The sequence below is a fragment of the Natator depressus genome, chromosome 1 (assembly GCF_965152275.1).
Source record: "Natator depressus isolate rNatDep1 chromosome 1, rNatDep2.hap1, whole genome shotgun sequence".
NCBI classification, from domain to species: domain Eukaryota; kingdom Metazoa; phylum Chordata; order Testudines; family Cheloniidae; genus Natator; species Natator depressus.
The window spans coordinates 284,247,471-284,269,832 of record NC_134234.1 but is presented as its reverse complement, the minus strand read 5'-3'; positions in this window follow the sequence as shown (position 1 = coordinate 284,269,832).

The window sequence follows — 22,362 nt, the reverse complement described above, 5'->3', positions numbered from 1 at the left end:
ACTGCAATCTGTTAATCTTTAGACCCTAGAAAACTGTATATTTTTGTTTTCTTTGTAACCATACCTGTCTCTTTCTCTTGCTTAGTATCACTTAAATCTCTGCTCTTTATTAATAAACATATTCTCTTTTTATTTCAAAACCACCTCTGTGCTATGTATTAACATGGAGTGTGAATCTTCAGCTAACCTGAGGCGGCTGTGTGCACTGTCTCTTTGGAGGCTGCAAATTTAATCATTTCTGAGAGTGATACCATAAGAGATCTTGGGCACTGCAGAGAGACATCTCTGTGGAACTCAGAAACTGGGGTTCACTGATTGTTACCTGCAAGGCAAGGCTTACACTGGCAGCATCTCAAGGAGTTTGCTGGTGAGGAAGACCAAGTGATTATGGCAGGGAGCTGACACACAGCCTAACCTCCAGTAAAGGTCACGCTCTCTGGGGCAGAGAGATCACATTGGCTTACATTTCTGGGCTGCCCTGAACAGAATGTCACAGCTTTCTCCTGGGATAGCCAGCCCCTGTTACTTACTACTTACAGAAATTTCAGATCCTCTGTACCCTGGGGAACAGTGTGCCCCAATTTACCAGTTTTATCTGTAACCCACACAGCACTTGTGAGCACTTATAATCAAAACGTTTGCTTAAAAAATAAAGATTTCTCTAGAAATGGTGGAAACAAGGGGTTACAACACAACAATCATAACATGAAAACCTGGGTGTAAACTTCTCAATGGTTACCTTTCCTATCTAATAAAGGAGATTCTTTTCCTCCCCCTCCCACTTCCCCCACAACCCCGCAAAAAAAGAGTTCTGTCTATTTCAAAGCTGGCTTTTCAAGAACCAGGATCTGAATGTTCATGAAAGTCCCTCCCTGTCCCACCAGAGGTTTTCCTCTGTGAATGGCTCCAGAGTGCCTTTCCCTATATTGTTACACTGCAAGCAATCTTTCTGTTCACAGGCAGGGTGAACCCGTTTTATTGCAGAGTTTCTTTTCTACCTTTAAGTGATCTTGATTGTCATTGTCTATGATGGTTTTCCATTGACTGTGGTAAGGGTAGACAGTACCTTGCATTACCTTGCTGGCTGACAAGGGAGGGGTGACAACTCCCTCTTGCTTTGAATGGGTCACCATCAAGCCATGTTACCTATTGGTGACTAATTTCTATTCCAAGTCTATAAAGCGAACTTTCAATATAAATAGATTATTCCTTAAATATTACCCCAACATACATCTCCCAATGACTGAGTCTTGACAAGTTATGAGCCTTCTGTACATAGCTTACATGTTACTCTTTATGGACAAATATCCTGTAAGATGTTTGGTGTAATGAGTTTGCCGGGTCTGAGGTCAGAGTTGATTGCAAAGAACAGGGGATCCTTTGCCAAGACGTCCCTGTCACAGGGTCCTCTTGAGAATCTAATGTTGGATGAAGGTGCTGTTATACCTGCTTTTTTCCCCTTGGCTTGCTCCTTCATTGTTCTTGGCCTATGTTGTGTAGAGATGATATAAAGAGATAGCTGTGTGCCATTAACTTGTTCATCTGGGGATTTTTTAGTTTTCTAACTGAGAAAGGAAGCTTGCTAACTGATTTCCCAGTGGGAAATTGGCTGAAGTGTCTGTATACTACAGACTAGTGTAAAAGACACCTACAGAGAAATAATTCAGCACTGAACATATGTTTAAAATTGATTTTTAATTTAGCCATAATGGGATTAACTATTATCACTGAAAATTAGTTCTAATGTCTTTAAAGGCGGTGCAGGGACTTTAATCAGAAAATTTACTCATGTAAAGTCTTAGGATTTGTCTACACTTGAAATACCACAGTGGCATTGCGGCAGCTGTGCTGCTGGAGTGCTTCACTGTAGACACTACCTAAGCCAACAGAAGGGGTACTTTCCTTGGCAGAGGTAATCCACCTCCCGAGAGGCAGTAGCTAGATTAGTGGAAGAATCTGTTGGGGTTAGGTCAGTTTAGCTACATCATTCGGGGGAGGAGTGTGCATGTGTGTGGATTTTTCACACCCTGAGTGATGTAGCTATGCCACTGTAAGTTCCTAATGTAGACTAGCCCTTAGTAGCTCATGCAAAACCAACCTCCCCACTCCCTGCAAAAAGAACAACTCATCTTAAACTCTTGCATATGTCCCTAAGTGCCCCTGGCAGTTGTACGAGGACTTGATTAAAAAAACTCCTTTCCTTATGATTGTAGCGTCCTCTGTCTTGCAAAATAAGCAATGTAATAATCTGAAACTTCCTCTATTTTTATTTCCATTGACTTCCTTTAAGAAATGTTTAATTGGACTCAGTTAAACTTAGTTTCTAATTTTGTTCTTATAAAACTGAAAGCACACAATGAAACTAAAATTACATTGTATTAAACACAGGCGGTCTTAAATAGAATATCAGTATCTTTCTTGAGTGGATTTATGTACAGTAGGTTAGTTCCTATAGGAACCTCTGCAGGTGAGCAGTGCATTGACCTGTTACTGAATTGATTCAATAAACAGCTTAGGACTCCAACACTCCATGGGTCTCTGTTCAGTCCTTTTACAGGAGCACACTTTGACCCTTCACAAGGAGAACTGAGGCTGGCTGCACAATGGAAGGCAACACACTATAAGTGAGATTTTCAAAGGAGCCTTCTGGAGTTAGATGTCCAAAGCCTGCTGAAGTCCAAGGGGAGCTGGGTGCCTCTGTTGTGCTGAGACTCCTGTGAAAATCCCAGAAACTATCCAGAATTTTTCTTGTCATGAAATCAAGTCAAAAAACACAAATGTTCCAGCTGTGGCAGAAATACTGACTGTGATTACGTGGCTTAGTCTCACCAGGTCCTCTGGGAGGTTTTAGGCCCAGAACCACAGAGATCATTAGGCACCTAGAGCCAAGATTTTGGCTCCACTGTGATCCACAAAACCCCTATTTGGCTGCTTCCTAACCCTGTAGGTGCCTAAATTCACTCAGAGCCAATGTTGCCTCTAATTTTTCCCACCCATGTGCAGAATTAATTTTGTTATGTGCACCAGTATGGAGGTGATGTGTCGCATTGGTGCACATAACAAAATTTATGTAGTGGGGGTGGGGCCAATGGGTTCGGAGTATGGGAGGGGGCTCAGGGCCGGGGAAGAGGGTTGGGGTGCAGGGGTGTGAGGGCTCCAGCTGGGGGTAGGGGCTCTGGGGTGGGGCCAGGGATGAGGGGCTCAGGGCTCAGGGCTGGGGCAGAGGGTTGGGGTTCTGGGGTGTGAGGGCTCTGGTTGAGGGCGCAGGCTCTGGGGTGGGACTGGGGATGAGGGGCTCAGAGCTGGGGCAGAGGGTTGGGGTGCAAGGGGTGAGGGCTCCATCTGGGGGTGTGGGTTCTGGGGTTGGGCTGGGGATGATGGGTTTGGGGTTCAGGAGGAGAGGACTCCCCACAGCTCTCTCTCCCAGCAGCAGCACCTGGGCTGATGGAGAGAGGCACCTTTCCCTGCTGCAGCAGCTCCGGGGCTGGGGCTGCAGGGTAGGTGCCCCTCCCCTGGCTCCGGAAGGTCCGAGCTGGGGCTGGGTTCGGGCTGGGGGAGGGATGCAGCAGCAGGTCCAGGACGGGGCAGAATTGGGGCCGGGGGAGGGCTGCCCCAGTTGCGGCAGGTATGAGCCACCCCGGATGTGGCAGGTCTGAGCCGCGGCAGAGTTGGGGCTGGAGGAGAGGCTTCCCAGCCTCGGCAGGTTGGGGGCAGGGGAGAGGCGTCCCTCCCCCGGCCACAGCAGGTCCCCGAGTGTGTTCCACCTATGGGGCGCTAAATAGGCTGCTGCGCGGCCACGCAGCTCACAGGGAACTTAGCACAGGGCCTAAATTTTCAGTCTGAAAGCTCCCTCTATTTCTGCCTCTGGGCATGTGTACTGCTGCCCCACTCTAGGCATCTGGAGTCCCAGTGCAATCCACAAACCAGGGGAAGATAGGTGGAGGAGTGTGTATTTTGCTTGCAGGGCCTGATCTGATAGATGTGCTCAGAGCATACCTCCCGGATCAGGTCCCATTCAACAGCTGAGAGTGGTGGTGGTGCTAGTGCTGATGCTAGTGCTCATCTTATACTCTTAGCCCACCGCTTAGAGTGCTAACCTAGGATGTGGTTTGAGCATTGGCCTGCTTAACCCAGGGTTGAGAGTTCAATCCTTGAGGGGGCCATTTAGGGATCGGGGCAAAAATTGGGGATTGGTCCTGCTTGGAGCAGGGGGTTGGACTGGATGACCTCCTGAGGTCCCTTCCAACCCTGATATTCTATGATTCTATGTGGAAGACCCACGTTCAATCTTCCCTCGGCTTGATGAGGAAAGCATAGTAGAATGCTAAACCCTATTATCCTGTTCAGCCACTAGGTGGCACTGTGTGTAAAATACCTTATTTAAATGAACCTCAGCCATACCTGGCAGAGCAGTGGTTCTCTACCGGAGGGTACGTGTACCCCTGAGGGTGTGCAGAGGTCTTCCAGTGGATACTCAACTGATCTAGATCAGTGTTTCTCAGCCTGGGGGCTGCAGCCTCCAGGAGGGTCAAGGAAATGTTATGGGGGATTGCAAGTGCAGGGCTGGCATTAGCGGGTGGCAAGCAGGGCAATTGCCATGGGGCCCCCAGCAAAGCTAAGTTAAATGCTTCAGCCCCGCTGCCTGGGGCTCAGGCTCCAGACCAGGCTCACAAGTGAAAACCAGACTCAAGTATCACACTGAAACTTGCAATATTTATATTCCAAGCGAGTTTTTTTTATAAGTATATGGTAAAAATGAGAAAGTCAGCAATATTTCAGGAATAGTGTGACTTTTGTATTTTTATGTCTGATTTTGTAAGCAAGTAGTTTTTAAGTGAGGTGAAACTTGTGGTATGCAAGACAAATCAGATTCCTGAAAAGGGGGGTACAGTAGTCTGGAAAGGTTGAGAACCACTGCATTAAAGGATCTTCTGAACACCTCTGGTGTGTGTATAAACAAGCTCTGTGGTTAGTTTCATACCTACTACAGGGACATAACAGGAAGAGGATTTAAACAGAGCTCTCCCATCTCTCAGGAAAGTGCTCTAACCACTGAGCTATGGGATATTGTGACGTGTTTGGTTCTCGATTTCTCCTGTTGAAGCTGTTCAACTTTGGATGAATATTTAATCACTGGGCCAGAAAGGGAGAGCAAGTGAGAAAATAATTCTGTAATCCAGTAGTTATGGCACCCAGCTGGGAGGTAGGAGACGCAAGGTCCAATTCCCCTGCTCCAATGAGAGTTTAATTATTTATAGAAAGTGAAATACCTTCAACATTCGACACTGAGGGCACACCTATCGGAATGTCCCATTGCTAGTGATTAGAACATTTTTTTCCTGAATAGTGGGAGATTCCCGCCCCCAATTCAAATCCTTTCTAACAGTTCTGTAGTGCAGGGTATGGAGCCCAGGTCTCCCACATCCCACGTGAATGCTCAAACCACTGGAATGAAAGTTAAGATGGGCACTTCCAGCAGTCATTTGATGTGGAGCAAGGCAGGCACCTAACCCCTTGTCACAAGAAATGATTTAGGCACCTAAGCTGCCTAACTCCAGGAGAAGGCCCTTGGCTGTGGATTGTTAGCAGAGGTAGGTGCAGACTGGGCTGAGGGCTTGTCTTCTTATACAGCAGTGCAGCTGCACTGTTCTAATGCTTTAGTGAAGATGCTATTTTGCCGATGGGAGAGCTTCTCCTGTCAGTGTAGTTAATCCCCCTCTGAAAGAGGTGGTAGCTATGTCGATGGGAGAAGCTGTGCTGTTGACCTAGCACTGTCTAACTGGAGGTTAGTATGAGCATTGCAATACCTACTCCTGAGGACATTCTGCACCAAAAAATTAAAAATCTTGTGCACAATATTTTTAAATTCTGTAAAATTCTGCAAATTTTATTTGTCAAATAAATGTGGAGGCTCTAGCATGGCACTGGGGAGCACAGGCCACTGACTGCACAGAGGTGGGAGATTACTATGCAGCTCCCTCCCAGAACATGGACTCAGTGGTGAGGCTGCACTCAACCCTGACACAGGGCAAGGGCTGGGCCTGCCCCAGAATCACTCCAGGGCTCTGTCCCTCCATGCCAGGTGCACCAGGTGTGGGCAGGTGTGGAGGGGCTTAGTGTGTGAGGGGGATCCAGGTGTGGGTTGAGAGGGTTCTGGGTGGGGCAATCTGGGTGTGAGTGGCTCAGTGGGGGATCCAGGTGTGCAAGTGGGGGATCTGGATGCACAGGGGCTTGTTGAGGGATTCTGGGTGCAACAGTAATGGGACTTTTCAAGGGGGTCCAGGTAGGGGCTCAGCAGGAAGGGTCTGGATGTAGGAGGGATAGAGGTTGGTAGGGGGGTATTGGTGTGTGGGGCTCTGTGGGGGGTCCAGATACTGGGGGAGTAGGGCTCAGTGGGGTGGGGATCCAGGTGCAGCTGGTTGGGGCTCGGTAGGGTGGGGATCCAGGTGCAAGTGGCTACTTGGGGTGGTGCAGTGGGGTTTGTCAGGGGAGGAGGTTCTGGGTGTTTGGGGGGGTGAGGCTCGGTGGGAGGGTCTGGTTATGAGGGGGTCTGAATGCACGGTGCTTGGGCGGATGGGGGAGCAGCTCCCTGTACAGTGATCTCTCCCCCTGAAGCTGAGGAGCGATAGGTGCAGGAAGCGCAGGGGGTGGGAGAGTTTGCAGAGCTTCCTATGGTCAGGGGAGAAATCTGGGGGTGGGTCTGACACAGCCCCGAATGCTGTCCAGATGAAGAAGAAGTCCCGTCCTCCCCAGCCCAGCCGGGACTAGCAGCTAAGCCCAGCGCAGGGTAGGAGCCACCAACAAGGTCTTGCCTAGTCCCGCCCCCTTACCCCACAGAGATTTACCTCTCTGCCGGCTGCCCTGAGCACGTGAAACATACTGCTGGGGAGGGTCTGATGACTGCTCTTGTGGCTTCCCTTTGCTTCCCTGTCAGAAAGTCATTTTTCTCTGGAGAAGCAAAGAAATCTGTGGGGGACATAAATTCTGTGCATGCTCAGTGGCACAGAATTCTCCCAGGAGTAAATACCTAAATCCTTTTGTGGGTCCAATCCTTAGTTACTGGAGAACTGGTCTGCCTGTTTTAGGGCTTGTCTAAACTGGAGCTTTGCAGTTTTAGCTGTTTTCTAGTGTTTACTGCACATGAGAGGGTAAGAACCTACCAAAGTGACTAGCTGCAGGAGTTGCTCATTGGGTCAAGCCACAGAGGCTCATACTGTTTAGCTTTGATAATCCTAGGTTCAAACTAAGCAAGAGGAGTCTGCATTGGTAATTTTGTTGTAGTAAACCTGTATGACTTCCTAAAAAATATAGGAAATCACAACAAATGCTCCCAAACTAGACTCACTTACATGTTTTTCTTCAAAAAATGAGAGCTGAAAGAACTGCTCAAAGTTTCCCCCTTCCTCCACTGAAATCTGAAATGGCATCCCTTCTAACATCCCAATGTAAGGTCTTAATTAGTGGGCTCAAATTCAGGCAGCTGGGCAATATGCATTTGAGGGGATAGTCTCTTGAATAACTTTCTATCATACCAAAGAACCCCCCATAGTATATTCCCTGTGAAAGTGGGGGAGGCTTCCTCTGAATACATACTTTCTATACCTCAGAATATATGACAAAAAATAAAATAAAATTGCAGCACTCATCAACCGGGTATCTCGTGTAAAGATTAGAACTCAGCAAAATTCTAGCACTTATAATACTTGCAAATTTGCCCTAGTGGAAGTGTGATCAAGTAGAGGTGTTAAAAGTTGCCAAACATGTTCCATAGTGCTTAGCCATTGAAAAGTCCAAATTGTTAGAGCATTAATCTATTGAGGTAATCTATCAACTCTGCGCCCATGATTACCAACGCTTACTGTAAGCAGTAAAACACTAGTTCTAAATGTATTCCCCTTCTCTTCTATGCATGCCAACAAAGAGAATGAAATAGTAAAACAAAGATAACACCTGACATCCTGAATGAACTCACTCATTACGTAGGTTGAAATGTAGAAGGTTTATAGTCTCTATTATATTTAAATATAATAAAAGTTAGACAGGCTTTTTGTTCAAACTGTTGTCTGGCCAAGTGTTGTCCAGTGGTATCTTATTTGGAATGTTTCTATTCTTAGCAGAATAACTGATTGAACCCTCTAAAGCCTTTTAATAGGTCAACTCCAATATGTTTCTTATTGTTAGAGTTCCCAAATGCACATGACGGGTGATCAAGTTCAAGAAAGACATTGAGCAGAATATGTAGATCATTCAGCACCTATGGTATCTTATATATAGTGCCACAGGCAGGTGTGTGCATGCACACGAGCGAGAGAGGAAGAAAGGGAGTCAAGCCAAGGAAATCAAACTGATTCTCATGCTTCTGGGAAACTGATTTCAATGTAGTATTTTCCATGTCTGCGAATACCCAGGGCCTCATGGTTTTTGGTAAGGACAGAATCCTCAGCCCAGCGCAAGGCTTGAATAATGGGACGGTGGTGTTTCAGGGAGAAGTCCCCTCCCCAGACTGTGGCTTGAGAAACAGGCTGCTCCCTGGCTGAGTTTGTAGTCTCAGAACAGCAGTAGCCTCTATGGTTCCTGCTCCATGGATAGGTGGGGGGAAATGGCCAGTGAATCACATATTGGTAATTCCTCTGGCCTGGTCCTCATGAAAATCTGCCTGCAAATAGGCCATAATAAATTCCTGGATAGCATGACTCTGCAGATTGCTGAAGGAGGGGAAATGGACACCTTGAACATGGCACTGGCAACCTGTCCACTTTCCACAGTGGAACCACATCAGTTCTGTGAAGCCAAGGCCCTTCATAGCTGTGGGAGGCATGTAAGGCAAGACTTGCTCCTAGATACACATTCTAGATATGGTGGAGGAGGCTAGTGCTAAAGCAGGCTATTAAACTATGACTTACCTGGCACTAGCCCCTGCATGTATTTTTTGCACAACTTGAACTCCATGCCCTTTAGCTTGTTTAGGACACATCTTGAGCACAGAGGCATTTTAACAGCTTTCATTAGAGGGCATTTATGTAATTATAAAGCATGGACACACCACCCATCAGTCACACCGGCAAACGACATATACGTATTCTTAGCATCCCTCTCTTACTCAAAGGCTACATCTACAATGCATCTGGGACCATGCTTCCCAGCACAAGCAGACAGACACACGCTAGCTCTGCTCAAGCTAGTGCACTAAAAAGAGCCGCGTCGCTGGGGTAGCATGGGCAGAAACTCAGGCTAGCTACCTGAGTAGGTATCCAGGGGATCCAGGCGGGTTTGTACTCAGGCAGCTGGTGCCCATGCTAGCCCTGGCTATGCTGTTAATGTTAGGTCAGCAGATACTGTTGTCTAGACTTAGATGGCATATATGCACCAACGGTGTTAACATAACCCAGTCAATGTCCAACATTAAACAGTGTTAAACAAGCTCCGGGGTTTGGTATACAGAGATGTCAGTCCGCTTCAAACCACGGCAAACATACCATTAAAAATCTTTTTAATTCTTTCTTAAAGCTACAGAGAAGAAGGAAAAACAGAGAAAGCATTTGAAATGTAAAGTATTAAGTAAGACTTTCACCTTAACGTTTCTTTTTCCCTTTAGCTGGGGAGAGTTTTTAGAAAGAACATTTTCCTTCTTCGACAGTCTCAGAGGTCTCAAAGATTGTGGTAATTGTCCTTTTGGGTAACGGAAATTAGTTGAGATGAGCTGGAGCTGCTGCTGTTGTTGCTGTGAAAGTTTAATCCTGTTTCATCTTAGGTGGTGGTTGGGCTTCAGATGGAGCTGATAGGGAGTGCAATAGAGAACTGGAGGATAATGGAACAGTTCCTATTTCCTCCGATACTATTTCATTTACAGCCTTTATTCTGCTGCCTATTTTCTCTCCAACAGACAAAATAATCCCTGATTGTGCTAGAGGAGAGTAAAGAAAATCTTCTGACTTGTCTTTGGTCCTGAGTTCAGACCCATTTGGACATTTCTCTAGCCCTCCAAGGCCTTCAAAGTTATTACATAGCACCCTCCAGAAATCTCTCTGCCACCTTCCACTTCCTCTGCTGGCCAACTTTGATCCTCCTCTGCTAGTCCATGTTTTCTTTGTTGGTCTCCCCTGCTCTCTTCAGCTACTCCACTGGCTGATATGTATAGATGACAGAATTTAATTTTTATTTTCGAATGGACTGGGGAGGCTGGCCGACTGTGGGCGGTTGGATTGGGTAAAGTTGGTTGGGAGGAGTAAACTGTGAGACCTATGTTATTTTAACCTGTTGGTATTGCCCTTATCTGAGCTCCCTGCTTTATTTTATTGATGCGTTTGAGGTAAATCATGTAATGTGCCCAAGTAAGAAACACAGTCACTTGATACAAATAAATACATAGCCAAGCACCCAGGGACAATACACTGAAAGGCCAAAATTCCCCCAACTCTGTTTCCACTGGGTCCTCTCTGTCCCTACCGCTTACCTAGTCAACTCTCCAGCTGTGCTGTGAGCTCAGCAGCACGACCTGTTCTATTCAACAGCAGCTACTGCTTCTCTTCCTCTTGGGTGCAGCTGCGTCACTGTAGCGTATCTGGTGAAGATGCGCTATGCCAAGAGGAGAGCTCTTTCCTATGGGAATAATTACTCCATCAAATGGAGAAGTGTAAGCTATATCGGTGGGAGAGCGTCTCCTGCCAACATAGCGCCGGGGTGAACAGTGCAAAACTTGCATCACTCGGGGGTGGGGGGGTTCACACCCCAAGTGATATAAGTTAGATTGAACTGCCCTTAGAAAGCAGCCTGGCTCTCTGCAAGAGCAGAAGGAAGCAGACTGCCTCTGGTTGCTTTTGAGAACTCACATTCATCAGAGATCATCATCAGCTCCTGCCTGACCTTATACTACATGGAGCTTTCTGCTTTATGCTGGGAGGACCTTTGGGAGACTTGGAGCCCAGGTGTACAAAAGCCCCAGGTCAGCTAGGGCACACTGGCAGGTTCCCTCCCCCTTGCACGAGGAGAGATATGGGACTACCAAAAAAAGTGAGAGAGGTGAAGGAAACAAATGTAGAGACAGATAAAGAGAGGAGAAAAGGAAGCAGGGAGGGGAGAGAAAGAAAACAAGAGAATAAAAGAATGGAAAGGAAAAGCAAAGCACAACAAAAAAGTGCACCCTAAAGGTAAATTGTACTTATGTTTCACCCCTGTTCTTTGCCACCTGAGTTAGGGGCAGCTCTCAGCATGTGATCTATTGGAGCTGTGGTCTGTAAACAGTAGCACTTAAACATTGCTGGCCTTTTTTGTTTGCCAGGAGAGGGGCACTGAACAACTCTTCACCGGTGCACCACTGCCCCTAATGTCTGACGCTAGCTGTGATGCAGCTAAGTATGTGGGGTCGGGGGGTGGGCAAAAGTAGAAGAATTTTTTTTGTGAGAAGCTTGGGTTGGTAATGTTCCCTGTTTTGGTTCGGGTTATTCCATGCCCCTGAAGGTTTGCTTTTGCCACGGTCTGTTTGGATAATAGTGGGTGGGTACGGGAGGGGAGTGGTTGTTTTTATTTTTTGTGTTTTACTTTGGAACTTGTGAAAATGACACATTTGCTTTAAATTGTATACCTGAGCAGAACTGGGATTCCCTCCTCACCAAGTTAAACAGAAGCCTTTGAGGAAGCAGGGGCTAAGATGGATTCCTCAAGGGAAGAGGATGTGGGGGTTTCTTTTAGGTTCAAGTTTTGTATAATGTGCACTTCCAAAAGCACTTACAGGGGTTGATCCAGTGAGATCCCCTGTGAAAGGAGCATGAAGGACTCACTCAGACCCAGTAGTGAGGAACATGCTGAATATTATCAGGGTGTTAGACTCAGGTCACAACCCAGGATGGAGGTGAGGGGCAAGAGGGAGGACATGTGGCGAAGTTGGCTGAGGAACTTGCCCTTTGTTGTAAATGAGACTCTGATTTGAAATGAAAATTTGAAGCATATTATCAGAGAACTGCAGCTTCATTATGGAATACGGAGGAGAGGAATATTCTGCTCTACCAAGTCTCAGGTTTCACCTGTGACACAAATGTCTAAGACCCTGTCAGAGGAGATTACTTATTTCATATGGTAATCACCACTAGCATCCTAATAGATTAAAAATATCTTTCCCTTCCAGAATGGGAATTTTTTTGATGAACACGACTTGCAGTGAAATAACTCCGGGTAAAACATTCTCATGGCATTTGCTTTACTCCTTCAGATCATGTCCTTTCAGGGGCAAAACTGGCCTACACTTCCCCCTCCCTCACAAAGGAAAAAATGTTATTTAAGGGAGAGAACTGGCAAACTGGAGCAGTTTGTCAAGATGGAAATCTGCCAAGCTGGGAGTGTTTTTTCTTTGAAACTGACCTCTCCAGATGAGTGTGGATCAGACAACAGGCTCAGTAATTACAGAACCCTAATTCATTCACTGAACATCATCCCTCCAGTGCAGTGAATAAGGCCAGGGTCCTGTGGGAAACAATTGTATATGATCAAGCAATCAAAGACTAGCGTAAGGCATAGGCACAAGGGAGCCAAATTAAGGTTTCATGGGCAAACTTAATTCTGGCATTTCCTAACTTTTCAGTACTTCTCCCTGCAGTCTTTACATTCCTTTAACCTAGTTCTTTTGCACGTGGTTTCATAGGCTTTTAAAATCAAAGTGAAAAATCAAATTCCATCATGTGAAAACATGCAGGCTCCATTCCATAGCATCAAGGATAGAAACATTAGATGCACAGCACAGACCTCTGCTAAGAACCAACAGAGTAACTGATAATAGCAATGCGTTGTCATTCTGAGTCAGCCACTAGAGGGAGATGAGGCAAACATACTGCCAGTGGGTTTCACAGCTATTTGCTGTCAGCAAAGGAATGGTAAGACTCAGGAATCCTGGGTATTGTCCAGTGTCTAAGAAGTGGGCCGTAATGGTTACCCTTCTGCCCCTCATTCCCTCTAGCCTATCTTGGTCCCAGTGTCCCTCCTTGCTCCCCCCACAGCTCCTTGTTCCACTCCTACTTTCCAGCCCCCTACCATCACCCATCAGCTTCACATCCTAGTTCCCTAGCCCCATCCCAGCTCTTCAACCCCACTTCTTGTCCCTTTCACCAAGCTCCTTGTCCCAGACTCCCCTGAAACATTCCCAGCCCTTTGACCCCATCTCTCCCCAGGCCCAGCTCCACTCTTCTGCATTCCAGCTGGGCTGCTTCCTCCTCCTCACTGCCTGGGCACTAGCAAGGGGAGCATTGAGCCAGTCTCCCTGCTTCCTGTGCACAGTGACCCTGGTTTCCAGGAGGATCAATTGCAATGGAAAGTCCTGGTCAGCCCCTGGAGCCTCGGAGGAAGCATGCTCAGTGCAGACAAAATCTTCAGAGAATTTAGCTGCTCAACTCCAACAAGTCTGTACTGAATATATGCTAATAGATTTCCAGAGACTCATAACTTGAGCAAAGTTGGTTGGATTTTCATGGAGATGGCAAAAGGCACATCCCTGATATTAGGGTGACCCCCTGCCAAATTTAAAATACCTGCTCTAAAGCATGGAGGCTCTAACGATTCTCAATGAAATGGCTGTAAGATTTTTTTAACTTGGGCAAAATATTTTTCCCTAACCTTATTCTAAAAAATGGTTGAACTGTATTTGCTGAAACTTTCCAAAGAAGTTCAGCCTGAGGCAGATAAGTGGCATGGAAAACTTCAGCCCAACAAGTTAGTTTGGCAAAGCTATAAGCAACTGAAAATAGGGTCTTTGTAATGGAAAACGTTGGGCAACTTTAACTAGGCATCACTCCCTAACACTAGTTGCACCCTTCCTATCTGTTCAGGCATTTGGCTCAAGCTCTGTGTCTGCTAACTCTTCCTCAGCTCTGAAACTCAATCCCGGCACATTAAGCTTGCAGTGTCAACATGCAAATACAGACTTGCTGCTTTAATCCTGTTTCATGTGAATATAATTGTAGGTATTATGTATAATATGTCCTCAGATTACACTACGGAGGGTTTTAGATGAATGCAAGTGTGTACCAACTGAAGGAAAATGAGGCATGATATAGGTCAAACAGTTACTCTTGCATAGAGTTCCACTGATTGCAGGATGGGGGCTATAGCTTTTTTTTAACGTAGGAAAAGTTAGTAATTATTTTACCAATATAAAGTGAGTGCTGGTAGGTTATATTTATGGATTTAACATTTCCTTTAGGAAGATGGGTTTTTTTAAAAATTGTTAGTGGACTCGTTTATTAGCTGAAATTTCCTTCTTGTTTGGCTTCTTGATTTCTTATTGGCTTCAAGTGGGTAATTTGTCACTACTCACTACTATATTAGACCTAAGACTAGAAGGAATCCTGGAACCACCTTTATCCTACAGCGTATCTTTATAATCCTCTAGCTAATGCATAGGGTTGGAAGTCAGAAGAACTGTGCCCTATTTCCAGCTCTGCACAGACTTCATGTGTGACCTGGACACATTGTTCAACTTTTCTGTCCCTCTGTTTCCCCATCTATAAAATGGAAATGATACTTTACCACTTACCTCCCACACAGGTATACTGTGTATTCATTAATATCTCTACAATGTCTTGAGACTCTCATATGGAATGTGACATAATTTTCATTTGTATAGGTTTATCACTTTAATAAACAGATGTCAAATTCTCATGTAAGTGCAGAATACTATTGTACAAACAATGAAGTTGAAATTAACAAGATAAAGTTTATGCCATCTAAAGAATGAAAAACTTAGAGGTTTTATTCCTTTCTTATTTATACCAACAAATTTCCACTGGTTTTGTTTTTGTTTAGATTTTAGTTTGTTCAGATTATTGGGAGTGTTTACTCCATCCTAATATATAGGGACCAAATTCTTTGCTACTGTAAATTGATTTTGCTCCATGGATTTCAATGGAACTGCATCATTTTACACCAGCAAAGACTTTGGCCTAGGATATAGGTCTCGGAACACCTGCCATAAGTTTGCATTGTGCCTAAAAGAGTGAGGTGCAGGAGAGAGAAAGAAGTAAGTTATTTGTATTCTCTTCCTATAATGTCATGACATCTTGGGAAAATAAAGCCGCCCCCAGTAACTGTAATTTACTATGTCCATTACTTACTCTGCAACTCATCATACCATAGGTTTCACTAAGCTTGGCAGCATTACAGGGTTATATTTTCACACACAGCTGCTTAATGGCTTATCACCTAGGTCAGTGGTTCTCACAGCCGGTCCACCGCTTGTTCAGGGAAAGACCCTGGCAGGCCGGGCCGGTTTGTTTATCTGCCACGTCCGCATGTTCGGCCGATCGCGGCTCCCACTGGCCGCGGTTCACCGCTACAGGCCAATGGGGGCTGCGGGAAGCGGTGTGGGCCGAGGGATGTGCTGGCCACCCTTCCTGCAGCCCCCATTGGCCTGGAGACATTGCTGGTTCAGGATCAGGGAGACATGAAGGTGGCTTATAACCCCATCTACTTCACTCCTTCCCACTGCACTAAGACTGAGCCCTACTCGTTTACTTTAAAAACATACAGTACATATACAAAAACTACTACCTTTGCAAAAACTGCTGCCGATTTTGCAATTAATATAGGAGAGCTTCCACTAAACTGATTACTTAATATGGGAGCTTGCTTTATTTGTGTTCTAATACAGAATGGCTTGTGTGATTGTGTATTTGTAACTTGAGGAGACCTGCACTTGACACTTGCAACATAATCTCTTGATGGGTCTTTAAATCAGAAAAAGATGAAAAATGAAAAATACAGATGTCTGTATAGTCTGGCTGGCTGGGTGGCACAATACAGTAACATTGTATCGAGGAGCCATATGCATGACTGTGAGACATTCTTGGAGACCAAAAGCACCGCTGAAATGTCATGCTTGTTCTCCATTAGGGAAAGATGCCTATTTGTTGCTCTTGAAACACAATCCTGGGATGATTAGTAGAGCAGGATTAATAGTAGCCAGGAGAAAATCATGTTGATGGCATACTGCAACAGGAGTAACGCAAAGCAAACACTAATCACAACTAATTTGTCACCCTTGTTTTCAGTAGTGGGAGAAAGACCAAGGAGTGAATGAACATTGAAACACCATTGCTCTTATCCCTAGAAGTCTCTCTAGGTCAGAGAAGAAAGATACCAGCTGGGCAGAGTGGAGGGTCTTGCATTGCTTGTTCCCTTGCCCTATCTGTTCTGTGTGGAAGAAGTTCACCCAGATACAGAGGGATAACATTTAAGTCCAAAGTAGTTCATAGACCTTATATTCATCCTGTACAAATGGCCAATACAGTATGCCCTGGATGACTATAGTATGAACTCTCTTGGGTTCTCAGTCCTTCACAAACACTAAATTCACTTGCAGCCACGTTCTGACACCCTTACATATCTTCGTGTCAATGGGACTGCTTGTAGAGTAAGGTGCCACTGACCATGAGTGACAGGCCTCTTTTAACTAATCAAAGCAGAATGAGAAGATCCAGAGTCTTTCCAGCATTGGTTGGAAATCTCTGGAAATTCAAAATAGAGAATGTGATCTTTCTAGATCTACTGTGCTTGGAAAAGACTTAGCCAGCTGCTATTTCTCAACATTTGGGAAGGAACGGTCAGTTGATGAAGCTCATGGGGAAACTCAGATTCCCAGCATTCCAGAGGTGAGAGGGGAGGTGTTGAAAGTCCTTGCATGTGGTGCGGTGTTGAAGGATGTTCTTTACTCTACTGACAGGTGTGAGAAGTTAAAGATGCATTAGGCAAAAGTAGCATGCTGCAAAATAAAGGCCCCAAATAAATGAATCTGGAGGCAAACAAATAAGGCAGAGAGAACAGTTTGGCTCAGGTGACTGTAGTAGCCTTTCCCATCACCACTGCAGAGCTGGCAGCTGCCCTGGACCAGCTTCTGTAGGGCTCAGCAGACAGTTGGCGCTGTAAGCTTACCAAGATGTGACCGCCTCGCCCATTCCCACTAAGATGACCTTGGAAGAGTTTTTGACTAAAAGAAAAATACATAGATTTCTAAGCAGCGATAACTTGAATCTAACCTTTATTATGAGAGATTTGGGGATGGAAGGTAAGGTTAGATGGCTAAACTGACCAATTAATTATTGAGGAATTAAACCTGGGAGCATCTGATACCTAGGAGCCAGGAATGGATCTGGACCTCTTTGAAAGCACGTATCTTTATCTTTATAGTATTCTGAGCAAGAGAGCTATTGGTTTAATTGCAGGAGAACTACACACACTTTGTACTTTTCATCCACGGCTAAGCAAAACGTAATGGGGAGAAATAAAGCCCTTTCAAGTTCCTGTGAGGGTGGAGGTATTCTCTGTCCTGAGAGGAATATTATGTCTGTTTAATAACTGGTCATTTCCTTATTAGTTATTAGTGTTTCCAAAGTGGATCTGTTTGAGTCCAATTACAGTAGCTCTCAGCTGCTCCCTTTTTCTGAGCCTGTTTCAATCAAAGGGGTCAGAATTTATCTTGCTCTTCTTTGCATCCTTGCGGGATTAGGATTTGAGCAAGCTGATTCTATGGGGAATGGTTTGATACCTGTGTAAATAAGCGAAAGGTCTCAGAGCTATTCTCTAAAGCCATTCAATTCAAAATCCTCCACAGGATACACAGTAGTAGAGCCATCCTTTGGGAGCATGTGGCTGGAGGGGGGAGGGGGGGTTCAAGGTCTCACTAGTTCATGTGGTTTGCTGATATACAAAGTCCATCCCTTGTAACCAAACATAGTTTTTAGAACAAATTTGGTTCTTGCCTCCAATCCACCGTTTATTCTGAGAAAACACCATGAACCTGTCTAGCCTGAGTCCTTATGAGCAGTTATTGCTCCAGAGTGTCATCAAAGCTGCCAAAAGCTGATCTGAAGTGACAGAACTAATTCAAATGAAAGAACAACCCACCTGAACTGTCCCTGCTTCCTAGAGAGAATCTGACCCATTTACATGGTTCAGAAGACGTCAGATAACACCCTGTGCAAGTCCTTGTTCCCTTTGCTGCTAGAGTTGTGGGGTTTAACAGCCTCAGAGCCCTGACCATACATTTTTCACTCTTGATAAAAAGACAGTATAGTGCTTGTTCTTCCTTCAGGCTGGGGATGATCTACTATGTCTTTCCTGTAGCTATTTATATACAGTGACATGCTGCAGAGCTATCAAATGACATCCTAAGATTATGGCTGGAACGCATTGTATGAATGCACTGTTACATGAAAAATGGTATTCCCATGCTATTACATGCCAATTCTTCTGAGTCAGAAGAAGGCCTGAAATCTTTTGCTTTCCATTTTCCAGTGCTGACTACGTAGTCGATTTCACAGATCTGGGGTCTCTCTGGGATCTCTATGTGACTGTGGAGAAACAAAAATTATGCGAAATATTCCTGAAACACAGAAGATTTTCAGTGCTTTGTATTCTGGTGAAACCGATCAGGACCTTTCAGTTGATGTTAGAAATTTGTGGAAAGAGAGATTTTGGTTTAAGTTTTATGTGTGTAGTGGAAGCAGAAATAGAAGAAGTGTGGAAGAAATCACATTCTTTGATAGTTTAATATTCCAGCATTTCTCAAGTGCTGTTTACACAGCAAATAGAAGACACTTTAAAAGCCCTTCACCCTAGAAAAAGGAAAGTGTATGTATCAGTCACCATATGCTCCTTGTGGGCCAGATTCTCATGTCTTGCTGAGTTGTTCTGGGCATGAGGCCAGAAGTAGGACAAAGGTGGCTTTAGGCCACCTTCACATGGGGCCAGCTGGGGCTGGTCCATTCCCTAGTGTAAGAGCAACTTTCCGGCATCTCTAACTTACAGTCAGCTACCCAGGGTCCCAATGGGCTATTTTGATAGCAAGTGGTCAGGGGGGAGTAGGAACATCCTAGCCAAACCTCCTTTTCTCCATGCCTAGACCCTATGCTGGGCATAAGAGCATCCTGAAAACGTACAGACATTAGCATTTCCAGTGACCAGTAATGAAGGAATGGAAGTAACAGGGACATAAGTAAAATAAAAAGGATTTAAATCAAATAAAATTGGTGTCAGTCAAAGTGTTTTTTTGTTTTTTTTCGTGGCTGCCCTTTTCTCTTATATAAATTTTCTAAGAATGTAAATCTGCAGTTACTCAGGAAATGGTATATTTATCAGTTTGATAGAGGTTTTTTAAAAATAAAAAACGGCTAATAACCCTTGTTTTTACAGATCAGCTGATTTTTAACCCACTAAAAAGCCAGTCAGAATGCATACTTTAAATTGTGGTATACTATACAACTCTTGCTTCACCACCACCATGTACATCTGTCAAATAGAACAAGAGCAGCTGCATCATAAATCATTTGGTACAACATTAGTAAAGTCTTTGTATCAGGCTACTGTCACAGAATAAATGTTTCCCCCTTTAAAAATAAATATCTTGCCTTGGCTTTGATGTTCAGTTTGATAAATGATTTGACTTTGCCTTAGGATTTCTGTGGTAGTGGGAGACCATTATTCCACGACAACATTTAATTTCATTGATATTATCTATTAATTTAATTGTATTTGAGGCTCGTGACAATCCTAAATTTGGAGGGGGGAGGGGAAGATGCTAAACTAACCTGTTACACATCAGGCTTACAATACCAGCAGCTCATTAACCTTAGGAAACAAATTTCTACCTAAACTAATATTTTTGCTCTTTGCTATTCTTCAATATTATTCTGATCATCTCAAATGCTACTGGGAATGGGGAACGGGGCACCACAAGCAAATATACTGGGGAGTGTGCTAATGCAAATAAAAACACATTCCATGCTTCCTGTGCACAGGAAGGCCCTGTGACCTTATAGATAGGTACATCAGGGGACAAAGGTACAAGTCAAATTTTCAAACAAGGCCTCTGAGTCTTAGGGTACGTTGGGCCAGATTTTCAGAGGTGTGACCACCTGCAGCTCCCAATGACTTCATTTGGAATGATGCGTGCTCAGCACTTTGGAAAATTAGGCACTAGGTATTTTAAGTTGGGAGCCCAAAGTCACAGGCCACTTTTGAGAATTTTGGCTTAAATTGCTAGAGTCACACAGTAAGTCAGTGGCAGAACAGTAACAGAAGGCAGGTGTCCTGATCAGTAATCCAATGCCCTGTACATTGTTATACCAGTCTGCCTGTTCCTATCCTCCACAGAGTGCCTCCTGAGATCTTTGCTTATCTTTTGCTGCTGAGCTGAATGATTCTGTGAAGGCAGCATCTTGCTTTGTGTGTGAAATGTCCAACATGCCCTCAGTCACAGGGTTTTTAATTGTGTTAACGAGATCAGTGCCCAGAATTTATTTACTAATATTTAATGCTGAATTCTACTGTAGCTATTGGATGCACAGGGGTCCCAAACAAGGAAGGCTTTCTTATCAGATACTTAAAATAACTCAGCAGAGCTTTCACACATATTTTAACAATAACAGAAAAGTTCAGATGAAGATGAAGAAGGAATGGAATACTGGACACTTTCTGTTGGCAGGAAAAATAGATACAGCAAAAATAATAATGTAATGCAAATATAGCTTTACAAAATGCATGGCTTCAGAAACCTACATCTAGTAGAAGGGTTTACTTAGTGAGTTAACTAAGTGATAATAAACAATTAGAAAATGTGATTTACTTTTTTGCAAAATTAAATTCAAGTTTAAAGCAGCCATTGGGAAAACATGTAGTAACCAATGCTGAGAATTATATTTAACCTCCGGCCATAATTAAATGTTTGCATGTAACATCTATATTTCATTCTTTGAGACTGTAGCATAAACTATGAAAATAGATGACTCTAACATATGGTACATGATTTGCATTATTTTGTGCATGGTAGCCATACAAATATAAATACGCAAGCTGGAACATACCAAAATAGTATAGTAGACAGGGAGGAAGAAAGATAAAATTAGCTTTAAAATTGACCAGGTTGTGATAACTTGAGACACTTCAATGGCACTGGCCACTTTTAAGATAGAGTTTGAATTTATGTTTATGAATTTATTGGGGCCAGGATCACATTTCTTATCAAAGTAGTGGGCTTTAGGAAACAAGCATGAAAGAGGAAGATGCATTCTTTGGAGATCTTTCTAGTCAGATCAAAAAAAGAACTGAAGATGAGCAACATGGGTTCATTGTTAGGGCTATATGAAACGTTTGCATGGAAACCAGGAAGTGCATGAAATGTTCCTGGCTTACAAACTGAAAAGCACAGCCCTAGTTTATCAAGAGGTTTGCTAAATTTCTTTAAATTTAAGAGAACTTGGAACAATTAATGATTTTTCATCCAAACTAAGGAAAGCTCATCATCTTGACATAAAACCAGGTGATGACTTGAACTGGATTGAATTTTTGTGTGTGTTTGCACCAAAATTTGAAGTGAAATTTATTGGATACAAAGTCAGATTAACAGAAACCCAAAAACATTATTTGCCCAGTTTTTCATTAGACTAGGGCCATGTCGTAGATGCCTTTGCTATGTGGGGGCTTCCCTATGCAGGACCACAAAGGAGTGCATTGTGGGAAAGCAAGAAAAGTTGCAGGGGTATAGGTAGGATGTGCCTCCAGTGTTGATTCACCTGTCCAGGTGGGGTTGGATGGACAGTGAACCACTTCCGTTGTTCCTTCCAATATCCAGAAGTAGAGTGAATAATGGATTTGGTTTTGGCTCACTGGTAATTCCAAAACATTTGGGGAAAAATCATTTCAGGTTACACCAAAAACTTTTTTTTTTTTTTGAAAAATTTGGTGAATCAAAAAACTGGGGAAAAAATGGTTTCAGATTGAACCAAATGCTGCATTTTTGATTTTGACCATTTAAAACCATTTTTGATTAAAGAAAAAAGGAAATTTTGAAACAAAGAGTTATTTTGAACCGAAAAACCAAAACATTTCATTTCAAAAAGGTCAAACTGGAAAATTTTGATTTTCTCTGCATTTTTTTAGTCTTTTTTTTTTAACAAAACAATTCAGTGAAACTAGTAAAAATTTGTGAACTATTTTGGTGTCACTGAATCTTCATTTTCACGGACAAAATTTTTCAGCTGAAAAATTTCACCCCGTTCTATCCAGGAATAGTAATTGCCAAACCTGATTACACAGGAACACTGGGCACTTTTTGTGAATTGCAGTAGAATTCAATCCTTCCTGCCCCAGGGATTTTACTACACAAAGCATTTTACTCAGCCTGTACGCTGGGGACCAGGATTTATTCCAATATCTTCTACTGATGTTTCACTAACATGAAAAAAATGATTTGGCTCCAAATTTGTTAAAAAAAATAAAAGTGTGTGTATAAGCAGTTTCTGCCCCAAATTTGCTTTTCAGAAAGACAATCTGCAAACAAGGACTTTAATGAATAGTTCCTTGTCAGTCTACATTCTATCAGCCCTA